The 12,752-nt window shown below is 39.3% G+C and overlaps 1 non-coding gene across 1 annotated transcript; it reads right to left on the reverse strand.

The window, feature by feature from the left end:
* Positions 1-8,364: 8,364 nt before the first annotated feature.
* On the reverse strand, positions 8,365-8,470 carry LOC124993886 (U6 spliceosomal RNA). The gene has a single exon (XR_007110400.1). It is a non-coding gene; the product is annotated as a U6 spliceosomal RNA (small nuclear RNA).
* Positions 8,471-12,752: the final 4,282 nt, after the last annotated feature.

The raw sequence follows: 12,752 nt of genomic DNA on the forward strand, positions 1-12,752 counted from the left end.
ACCAAATGAAAGCACTCAAGCACCTGTGTTCGGTAGGGTTTTGCTTTGTCTCAGACATTGAATCTGTCATGCACAGACACACTGAAACACACACAGTCAAATTCATACAACACAACGATGGCTCATGAGCACCTATTTGCAGCCCAAATCTATATTGCACAAATTCTGGTGATAACTATAAAATAGAGCAATTATTGGCATCTGACTATACATTAGATGCTATTTGAAGTGAATTAAGTATATTAACACAGGCTTTACAATGACCCTATTATGATCAATTTTTTTATCCCATAAAACTAAGGATCAAAGAGGTTAAGTCACTTGTTCAAGTTCACACAACTAGTAAGTGGAAAGTCAAGCTTTAAACTCAGAAGGCGGCCTCAGGGTCTACACTCATGCCCACTATACTCTAATAGCTCGGTATGCTGAACTGCTTCTCAGCAAATTGGGAAATGGCAGAAACACATCCTCTAATTTATTCCTCTAACTAAAAGATGAGAATCAAGACTGGGCTTTTCCCACAACAGGAGCTACTTCAGGGTCACAGTAGCTGCCAGACTGAGGATTTCTACTTTGTTTCTGAGCGAGGGTGAGGACAGTGGGACATGCCTGGTCAGGATCCACATTATTTATACTAGGTTGCACCATGGAAACTGGTTCTCAAAGTAAGGTGGGTCTGTTCCAAGATCCATTTAAATTTTTATGTATTCATTTGATTTAATCTTTAAAATTGTATCTGTCATGCTGTAAAATTAGCTAATTAACTTAAGAGCACCCCTGCACACATGCATACTCCCTGCTACAGCCCTACCTTGTCTTACCAGCCCACTGGGTCTCTTTGCTTGACTAGGAAGCACAGAAGTTTAAAAAGCCTGAATTCTCCCTGACTCTGCTTCTATAGGCTAAGGCCAAATCATTTATCTATTCTGTGCCTCAGCTTCATCACCCGAAAACTATAGGGATTTCTTCCAGGTCTAAAATGCTGATAGTCTTGCTTATTGCATCCTGTGAGGGCATTTCTATAAATTCCATTAACTCTAATAGAATTAAAAAAAAAAAAAAAACTTCAGGAGAATAGAGACCATATTTATCTTATGCACCATTGCATACACAGAAATTAGCACTTAATAGGTGGTTTAAAAATAGTCAGAAATGTAAAATTAATCTTTAAATGTAAAAAAAAAAAGAAACCCAAAATCTCAGAAAGAAGTTCCACATTTGGATCACTAAGTGGGGGAATAGCAAAAGTATTTAATTCATAATTTATACATTTTCAGAGAAAGATCTGATAGCCCTTTTTCCTCTCAAACATTGAACTTTAAAAAGCTTTCAAAACCTTCGTGTCTCCGAACTTTTACTTTAAATCATAGTATTAATCACATTTCCATCACTGTGACAAAATGCTTGAGATAATCAAGTTGAAAGGAGGAACAATTTGGTTTTGGCTCAGGGTTTCAGAGGTTTCAGGATTCCACGGTCAGGCAGCCCTCTCTCTTTGGGCCTGTGGTGAGGCAGCGCATCGTGGCAGGGGCACGTGGTAGAGCAAAGCATTCATCTCATGGAGGCTGGGAAGCAAAGAGAGAGAGGAAGGGGCTGGGATTCCAATATCCTCTTCAAGACTGTGCCCTCAGCGACCTTACTCTCTTCCTCAAGGCCCCTGCTACTAACGGATGCACCACCTCCCAATAGCACCACAGGCTGGTGATCAGGCCTTTATTTTCTATGAGCCTTGAGGAATATTTAAGATGGAAACCACAACATCCATTCAAGACTAAAAGTGGCCAATAAACATACTGGACCCACTTAAGAAAGACATCCTCACTGTCCTTACCCTTTCAGCCCAACCCACACAATAAAATGAAAAATCTAAACACTCTCTGGACTTATGTATTGTCTTTTCAAAAGGTACCTTTGTCTCACCAGTACCTACACTTCGCAGCACTTCTCTCAATTTGCTTTGCCAACCCTGAACTGGGGCACACATACGTACACGCGTATTGTAGCATCATTATCTTATGAACTCAAAATAAGCCCTTATGGAATGCTATAAAATCTTCGAAGTTGTTCTGTAAAATCTCTAGTTCAAATCCAAATGACTACAATCTACTTTGCAACAGATATTTTGAACCTGAAATTATTAACGTGAGCACTCCCTTTTTCCTTCACATTTTGTTCAAGAAAATGCTATTGCCATTAAAAGATCATTTAGATTCAGTCAAATTAGTTTTAGGAAAATAGCAAAAGAGAACCGGGAGTTCATTTCATACTATCGTATTTGCAAATTGTGCCTTAATAGAGTCTTGTCATGCAAAGTCCCTCAACCCTGTCTTGAGGTGGCACTGAGAGGATTAAAAGAGGATAATGGGATAACTTCTCAAAAAATCAATAAACATTTGTTTTGATGTACAGTATTGCCTGCTAGATCACATTTTCATGTTAGATGAAATGTTCTTCAGCCTCTGAATATTAAAGTTTCATGAACTTGATTTTGCTTAAGTTAGTGATGTCTATTTTGTCCTTAATGTGTATTTACTATCCTAAAATGTTAGGGCTTGATAACTTCTACTCAAATCCTTGGAGAAATCTTTCTCCTGCCTTTAAAATATTTCCAGAACAAAAACCTTCTTTCTCTTACATTCATTGCTACAGTCCTTATCCAAGCAAGCATCCCTTCCTGCTGGATTACCAGAGGGACCTCCTGTGCTTCTCCTCTGGCTTTCGCCTAGGTCCACATTCAACAGAGAAAGTCAGGTATTCTTGTTAAATGTTAAGTCAGACCATAAAATAATTCTGTTTAAGACCTTCAAATGGCTCCTCATTTCACCCAGTAGAAAGGTAAAGCTCTTAGGAGGATCTAGGCTTCTGCGTAATCCACCGTGTTCACACACACACACACACACACACACACACACACACACACGCACACACACACGCGCACACACACAAACACACACAGAGTCTCCGCCTTGCTCCTTGCTCACTTCTTAGCCACACTGGTCTCTTTCAGGCAGATCAGATTACTCCTGTCTTAGGTCTTTGCCAGGGTCACACCCAGTGCCTAAATTGTTCTTCCCTCAGATTTCCATATGACTAAATATCTCAAGTTTTTGCTCAAATGTCACTTTTCCAAACTTCCCTACTCTCCAAAGTGAGCTTCCTTTTTGTGGGGCAGGGAGTACCAGGGATTGAATTCAGGGGCACTCAACCACTGAACCACATCCCTAGCCCTATTTTGTATTTTATTTAGAGACAGGGTCTCACTGAGTTGCTTAGTGCCTTGCTTTTTGGGGAGGCTGGCTTTGAACTTGCGATCCTCCCGTCTCAGTCTCCCTAGCTGCTACATCACCATGCCAGGTCACAAAGTGAACTTCCTACTCCTTGTTCTTCCTTCCTACATAGAATTTCATATTTTCTAATATTGCTTATAATTTACTTATTTATTATGGCTAGTGATAATTTTCTATTTTACTAACTACCCTGCTGAATACACATACCTCTGTGAGAATGGGAACTTCTTATGTTTTGTTTTTCTAATGTATTTCCTGCATGATATATGGGATATTCCAGTACATCATAAATATTTATTGATGAATGAATGAATGACAATGATCTATTACACATTAAAAGCCTAACCATTACCTAAATTAAATTTTTCACAAAACAAAACTCCAGGGGTAAGTCAATGTCATTGATTTTGTGACTTATCAAGATCAGGGCTCTACTTCTCTGACATTTCCTTGGTCTTCCCCTCATCTTGGTTGCCTCATAGTTGCAATATGGCTGCTGCTATTCCAGGCATCTTACCTGTGGTCAGGGCAGAAAGAATGAGAAAAGAGAAGGGATGGTTTTGTCCAAAAGAATAAATAATTTCTTTCCCTTAAATTCCCCTGTAGACCTCCAAATGGCTTAAGTTTCACTAACTAGAACTCAATCTCAGGGCAAACCTCAAGTTACAGAGCCTGAGAAAGGGCAACAGAATTCCCAAAATTGGTTTAGACCACTCAGGAATAAAACTTCAGTTGAAAACAGGACCAAGTTCTCTACTACATTGTGCCTAAGGGAACAACATTGGGGAGACAATTAAGTGGATGCCACAGTCACCTACTCATGAAACTTGCAATCTATTCATTGAGCCAAGAATAACACACAGAGAGAAATAAAACAATATGAAAGAAGATGGTAAGTGTTTATGTCATTGAAGGTCAGAGAAAAAAAAAAAAAGCAATGAGTATGAGTTGGATAGTTAATAAAGGTTTCATAGAGAGGCTGTTCTTGACTTTGTCCTTGGATTAGAGAAGCCAAGTCAGAAGGATGTAGGGTTGAAAGTGGGCTAACAGTCAAAGACAGAACATCAAGTCCACCAAATAGCATTAAATTCAAATTGATCAATGGCATAGTCAAGTAAAATGATGGCAGAACTTTATACCAACCCTTAAGGAAATTTAAGCTGTAGAAAAGACATGGAGAAGACAAACTACATTCATTTAATAGCTCCCCAAAGACTCTATGACTTTTAGGGGTGCAGTTGAACACCATTGATCTAACCAATGTTTCCATTATAACAAAGAGGAAACTGAGGCCCAGAGATGCTAACTGATTTCTCTACAGCTACGTGATAGGGTTAATGGCCAAGACAGGATGAAGTCAAAATCTTTCTATTACATCAGTACATTTTTCCATGTTTCATTTTAGAGAGAATATCTTTCCTTGCCAAATATTTATCACCAAATAACAAGATCCCATTATTCTCATCCTGACCTTATCATGTGCAACTCTAGCTGAGTTGCTAATAAGTAACAAAAATTTATTCAAGGTTTGGATAACCCATGTTAAAGAAGAGTGCTCAGACATGTATCAACAAACTCATGGGGGGTGTGGATAGGAATAGTCAGTGTCTACACAGCTGAGTGTATCTTTCACTGTTGATGGGACAGCTGTTGAATAAAGAGCTTTGTTTCCCAGAAAAAATATTCAATTATCAAAAGGGCACATTCATTTGCCAGCTGTACATTGTTAAGATTTTCTAATATTTGAAAGTCATAAAGGTTGCTATACTTAAAAAGATATTATTGAGCATTACTGCTCCTCCACTGAAATTGATCTTTCACTATTTATTCAACTATTCATTCAACTGAACTCACTGAAGAGAACTGCACTGCAAATATTTAAATGGCTCTTGTTAGAGTCAAAGTGAGTCAGCTTAAGTAGGCTGGGAGCTCCCCTGGTACAGTCTGAAGGCAAATATTCAGAATAAAGAGCCCAGTTTTACTCTGGGACACCAGCCTCAAGCAGTTCCATTATCGACCAGACTCTAAATTCACATGGTCTGTGCTTGAACACGGAGATGTCCCATTTTAAATTTAACAAATGAAGTAACTCATGAACTAAGAAGGTGGAGAAGGGAAGGGGGAGGAAAACCCTAAGTCCAAAGCCTGAGGAAATGAAGTCACAACCCAGTTTTCCTTGTCTCCTCAAGCAAATGATTGACTTTGGAGCCAACAATGACCTGCTTAGAGCTATTTAAAGTGTCAAGTGCCACCTGGTTACATGTCATTGACCATGTAACAAAGCACAAGAAAAGAGAGGTTGAGGTATTAGGGGAAAAGGTATGTATCAGATTACATCCTGAAAACTCAATCTTTCCCAAACAAATGTAAATCCTGAGATGCATCTGAATCAATCATTTTGAAAACCCAATAGAGCCTTTCCTGGGCAAGTAGGACTGATTAAAGCAACAATAACTCCTGCTTTGCTCAACTGATTTTCTAGATTGAGCTGACAAAACTGCTCTTATAGAAACCTGGCCTTGCTTCCTTTCACCTACAGAATTAAAATGTCCCTCTGGGTTTGGTGCTGGAGAAGCCCGAGAAAGCCTAGCAGAGGTGAGGCACAGAATCTGAAGGTCTGAGTTACTACCACAATTAATTACCTCTGGTGTTATGATACTTTTCAGCTTTAATCACCTGCTCACGACCAACCCTACCTGTGACTGTGGTTCATCCTTATACTAACACCAACCTACTTAGCGTTCCTGTGGTCCCACACAGAACTGCAGGTCCAGTGTCTCTTTGCCTTGGAAAGCTGGGCAGGCTATGGTCGTGAGAAGAGATAGAGAGAGAGGCAAGGCAGGAAATCCACAGGAGGAAGAGGCATTCCAAGCAGGGAATGGAAGTACATAAGCACTGGAAGGTACATAAGCACTGGAAGCCTAGGTGAAGCACAGAGGGGAGAGTGGAAAAGTTCAATATGCCTAGAGAGTAGGACTGGCAGGGTTGGAGGGGACGAATGGGTGACCTGGGAGGAGCAGGAAATGAGACTAGTGTGGCAGGTCTCTGCCCAGCCCGCTCACCCGCCTTCTGGTTCCTCAGCTCAGGGTGACCTGCGGCACCCCCGCCACTGCTCTGCAACGCCCTTGGTCAAGGTTACTGCTGACCTGATTCTGGTGACTACATAGGCAATATTCAGGCTTCATTTGTCTTATCATCTGGGCCATCGTTGTACTCAAAGTTTGGGCAATAAGAAGAGTGTATCTTGGGTACAGCCAGTAACAGGGTGCATTGTCTATAAATATCTTAAAAATAATAATAAAAACTAACAAAAGGTGGTCAGCTTTCTATTATTGCAATACACCAGCAATTCAAATGTGAGTATAAAAAAACTCCTTTCCAAAACTCTTTTGTGAATCAATACTCTAAACAATTGCTACAGTTACCACTGCATTTTAATAATATTTATATATGTGTATGTTATCAAATGTTATTTATATATGTGAGTGTATATATGCAAATTTCAAATAAGCACACTCTTATTATTGTCCCCTTAATAAACACCCCTGAAAGTGAATTTGGGGAGCTTGCATTTGCAGTCTACCCTAGACACACAGGGACTTGGCTACATATGTTCATTTCAAAAGTAAATTAATAATGATTCAGTCATTCAAGTTGGCTGTGGGCACAGTTGGTCTCCAATCCCGTGGTATACAACCCTGCAGTAAACATCCCCTGTTTAATCAGTAGATTCAAAATAAACAATGACAGTGCAGAGATTGCAAAGACAAACAGAAATTATTTTGATTTTGTCATTTTATGTTACCACTAGGAGTTTTTATTTGTATTTAAAATTGAAAACAGAGAAAGAGTATAAATTGTGAGACGTTCTGTATTGACTTAGTTCATTATTTCAAATGTTAATTCATATTTGAAATAGTTTACCAAATGTGAACTCATTTGAAATTCATTTCTTTAACACATTTTAAAATCAAAGAACACATCAAGAAAATAGAGATGATTACTGGTTCATCCATGAAGATAACAGAAAACAATTTTAGCATATGGCAGAAAGAACCCTTTCCAGGTGTTAAATATACTAGGTATACCATTGATCAAGGTGGCGTTCAACACATGGGCCATTCCTTCCTTCTTCAAACACTCTTTTCTTTGGACTTCCATGACCCACATTCTCCGAGTTTTTGTCCTACCTAGCCTTGCAGGATGCTCTTCTCTTCATCCCTGAAAACCCCATATCGCTCAGGGTTCTGTCCCAGGTGATCATCTCTGATGGATCTACAAGGTTCCTGAGCAATCTCCTTGGCTCCATGGTTTCAGTATACCTGCATGCTGACAATTCCAAAATCTACAACTTTGGCCCAAATCTTTCTGCTGAAATAACCAATTTATCCAATTCTGCAAATATCGTCCCTGAAACCTGACTTAGACATCTCCAATTCAACTGTCTTCACTTGAGCCCATTAATTTCACCTCCCAGTGGATTCACCTGGAAAACTTAGCGCCATCCTTGTTGAAATCCTTTTCTTTTTTATTTTTTTAATTAAAATATTTTTTATTTTCACAGACACATTTTGATTCACTGTACACAAATGGGGTACAACTTTTCATTTCTATGGTTGTACACAATGTAGATTCACACCATTCATGTAATCATACATATATATAGGGTAATACTGTCTGTTGTCATTCTACTGTTTTTCCATCCCCACCCCCTCCCACCCCATTTTCCTCTACACCATCCAAATTTCCTTCATTCTTCTCTTCCCGCATCACCCCCCCCTCATTATATATCATCATGCACTTATCAGAGAAAACATTCAGCCTTTGGTTTTGGGGGCTTGGCCTATTTCACTTAGCATGATATTTTCCAACTTCATCCATTTACCAGCAAATGCCATAATTTTATTCTTCTTTATGGCTGATTAATATTCCATTGTATATATATACCACAGTTTCTTTACCCATTCATCTATTGAAGGGCATCTAGGTTGGTTCCACAATCTAGCTATTGTGAATTGAGCTGCTATGAACATTGATGTGGCTGCATCACTGTAGTATGCTGATCTGAAGTCCTTTGAAAAATATGGAACGCTTCACAAATTTGCGTGTCATCCTTGAGTAGGGCCATGCTAATCTTCTCTGTATTGTTCCAATTTTAGTATATGTGCCACCAAAGCGAGCACTGAAATCCTTTTCTTATTCCACCCCTTTTCCTCTCAGTCATCAAGACTGACAAATATCTCTCCTAAATGTACCATATCCTCCATTCATCTGCATCTTCACCGTCACTGTCGTTACCACCACCACTGCTCACCTCAATGGCTCCAATAGCTGCCTTCCACATTGTAGACAGGAAACTTTATGCTGAATAAACTGGATTGCATCAATAACCTGCTTTCTACCTTTAAGAATGGTATTGCTTAGATGTGAACTCTTCCCCCAAAGACTTGGTCTCCAATGCAACAGTGTTTAGAGGTGGGGACTTGGGTAAGTAGTTGGATCACGGGGGCTCTGACCCCATCAATGGGTTAATCCCTTGAGGGGTCATATTTCATAGCATTGTTGGGAGGTGGTGGAAACCACAGGCAGTGAGGCCTCCTTGGAGGAAGCAGGTCAGTAGAGCATGACCTGGAGTGTTGTGCCTTGTCCCTTCTCCCTTCCTCTCACTCCTGATTTCTGGCAACCCCGAGCTGAGCTGCTTTCCCCTGCCACACCCTTCCACCATAATGTTTCTGCCTGGAACCAGCCAACCAGCCATTCTTGGACTGAAACCTCTGAAACCATAAGCCAAAATAAATCTTTCCTCCTCTAACTTTTTTTTCTCAGATATTTTTGTCCCAGAAACAAAAAAACTGACTAAGACAAATAACTTCCATGGTCTTTATCCACAAGGTTCATGTCAAGAGGTTTCTTTTTACCTTTAGAGTCTCACAGCACAGGCACAGGCTCTCTCTTGTTTCTAAATTGTTGTTTACATTTCCCTACTCAAAGTTCTAAGGAAAATAGTATTTCCTCTACCTCTCAGGTTTGGGTGGTAGATGCTGTCCTACCATACCCTACCAGAGCACTAATTGGCAGTTTGTCCCCCCATTAGTCTATTTTTGTGAGGTGGGTACTGGGGGTTGAACCCAAGGGTGATTTATCACTGAGCTACACTCCCAGTTTTCTGTTGTTGTTGTTTTGTTTTGTTGGTTTTTTTTTTTTTTTTTTTTTGAGACAGGGTCTCACTAAATTGCTGAGGCTGGCCTTGAACTTGTGATCCTCCTACCTCAGCCTCCTGAGTAGTAGGAATTTTAGGCATGCACCACCATGCCAGGTTACCCTGTTAATCCCTATTAGTCTGTAAACAAATCATATTTTAAATTCTAAGAACAGTTACCAGGTCTGTCTTATTCCTCTTGGTGCTAGAACCTTATATTATGCTGTTATAGAGTGGGTGCTAATAAATGTTTTGTTCAATGAATGAATATATGTATGAATTGCTTTTCCTCTAACTAGGATTTCTCTACACCATGGACCATGGCTTGTCTATGGTTTACAACATCATTTGCTTCATTTTGACTTATTTCATTCCTAAGAACTTTTCATATGCTTTATTATTTATAATCACATTAATGATTTATTTCAGAATGTACTGAAGTATTAAAAATGATACATGCTAAATGAAATTTGGCAGGTATCCCCCCCCCCCTTTTTTTACACTCAGGAAGGAAATGGGAGTATTCACTTAAAATCCATCCTGTGGTGATACAATAACAACCTTAGAATTATGCTTTTGGTTTTAAATTCACACACCGACAGAGATGATCATTTTAAGTCTCTTCTGGTTCTAAGCTTCTAGGGGGAGGTGTGGAGTAGATATTTTTTGCTTCCAAATGAAAAGGTACGCAAAAATGACCAAATTCAAAGATGTCCATAAAGGAAATGAGATGCCTTCATCTCTGAAAAGACCTAACTGAAGTCTATAGCCAAGGACAAGAGAGAGTCTCGTCATGTTGTCAGACAGCAGAGACTTCCCTTCCTGCTCATATCCACAGCAGTGCTGCCTCCCTGTCTGATGTTTACATAAAGATGAGAGGCAACTGGATATTCTGGCTGCATGCTGGCCCAAGGCAGAGCTGACAGCAGCAGGTAACAGGCACCTGGACGGGGCTCCCCATGGGCCAACGGGGGTTCTAATCAGCTTCTCTTAGCTGGCAGATTTTGAACAGTGGGTATGTTCCAAATGTGTCAGGGCATATTTTTCAAACATCACTGCAGATTCATTCGTTATGTCTTGCCTTTTTTTAGACCTTGACAATAAAGGGACAGTTTTAACCAAGGAGGGGGAAGAGAAGCTAGTGCACACTGATGTTTTGTGACATGCCAGGAGCCACAGTGAGATTAACCTATTTCTTTAGGATCTTTGGGACTCTCTTATCTGTGACTCCTTGTTATTTTCCATTCCATGACTACGATTATACCTCCAAAGGGGGAAGAGTCAAACTATACTTTTCATGTGTATGTGCTCTGAATTCCTGCATATTTCAAAGTGCATATTGCAAGGACTTTGAGAAAATACAAGGTTCTATACTCTGCTCCAGTTGTTGATATAGATAGGTGTGTGTGTGTGTGTGTGTGTGTGTGTGTGTGTGTGTCCCAACTTAGAATATAAATACCTCAAGCACAGGATCTTATCTTTGCTTTAGTATTCTCCACAGGACAGTAAACATTTGATACTTAACAAATTTTTACACACACATTTAAAAAAGACAAATATCTCTAATATATTTTCTGCATGTTTCCTGGAACCTATACCTACCCTAGGAAGATACTTGAGGAGCAGAATTTGGAGCATTAAAATGGACTCCTCTGTAGTTCATTTATTTTCTACCTAGTAGAAAGCAACATTTTAGATTCCTATGGCTGTGTAACAAACAACAGAAATTTACTGTGGCTTAAACAACTGAAATTCACTTTTACACTATTCTAGAGACCAGACTTCTTCATTTAGATTCACTTCGTCGAAATCAAGGTGTGAGCAGGGTCCTTCAGGGGCTCTATGATACTCTGTCCCTTGCTTTTTCAACTTCTGTTGGCTGCTGGCATAACTTGGCTTGTGGTCCAAAAACTCCAATCCCCGCCTCCCTGGCCACATGCCCTCTCCTCTTACTTTTGTATCAAAACTTCTTACTGCTTTCTCTTACAAGAATACTTAGGATTGCATTTGAAACTCCCCATCTAAAAATCCTAAGTGTGACCATAACTACTAGTTATCTTTTACCATTTAAGTAATATTCACAGGCTGCAGGGATTAGAAGATGGACATTCACTTGGACCACAGTCAATCTGTGACTTGACAGTCATCTCTGGGTGGTAAAGGCCACGTGAAAGAAAACTTCTGGCATGCAGCAACCCAAAGGAACCAAAGATGAGAGATACAGGCTGTGATAAAAGTAATCATGCTCAATAAAAATCTCACGCTGAGCTTGTGATTCAGAAAGCAATGTGGAAGATGTTCCTGACTTTGGAAAAGAATTGTCCTAAATTTTGAGTCAGTTGTTTCAAGTTTGGATTTTAGGTCCCTTTTCTATAGGAAAAATAATACTTAAGGTGATTTTTATTCTAGAAAGCTAAATGAAGTTCATTAGATGGAATTAATGTACATTAATCATTTACTTTATTATTTTTAAAAATTTTTTTAAAAATATTTTTTAGTTGCAGATGGACACAATACCTTTATTTTATGTGGTGCCGAGGATGACACATGTCAGGTAAGCACTCTACCACTGAACCACAACCCCAGCCCCAAATCATTTACTTTTGTTTTCTAAGAATCTGTTCTATGGAAATAATCAGAAATGCAAAACTCAAAATGTGTGTGCAAAAATGTTTTTAATAACATGTACCATCGCATAAAAAGTGATGTGAAGAGCGACTCTGAATATGCAACAACTTTAAAAAAATTTATGATGTGAATGATGTGCCAACATATGAAATCGATGTAAAATTAAGGTTTTTATTTTTTATGTTTTTGGTAGATTACAATTAGAATAGTAGTTGGATTCATTATGCCATATTCATACATATACACAATTTGATCAAGTTGTTGATATGAAATTGTTAAAAACATAAAAAATGTGCATACAGCATTTCAGTGAAGTAATGGCAATATCTGTTTCACTCATAAATCTGTAATTTTGGCAGGGCTTGATAGAGACACTTATTTCTACTAGAGTTGACATCACATAGAGCAGCTTAGAGGCTAGAGTCATCTGTACAGCATCTGATATTGTTGGTGAGAACATCTACACACGGGGTCTCAATGTGACTGAGCTGTGACCAAAGCTGGGTTCCCAGGGGTCAGTCTCCTAAGAGTGAGAGCCAGATAGGAGCCACATCACCTTTTATGACCTTGCAATGTGAATTTTGCCTTTTTCTATTCACCATGCAATCACAATGTCTGACCAGTTACATGTGGAGGGA

Source organism: Sciurus carolinensis, chromosome 9 (assembly GCF_902686445.1).
Source record: "Sciurus carolinensis chromosome 9, mSciCar1.2, whole genome shotgun sequence".
Classification (NCBI taxonomy): domain Eukaryota; kingdom Metazoa; phylum Chordata; class Mammalia; order Rodentia; family Sciuridae; genus Sciurus; species Sciurus carolinensis.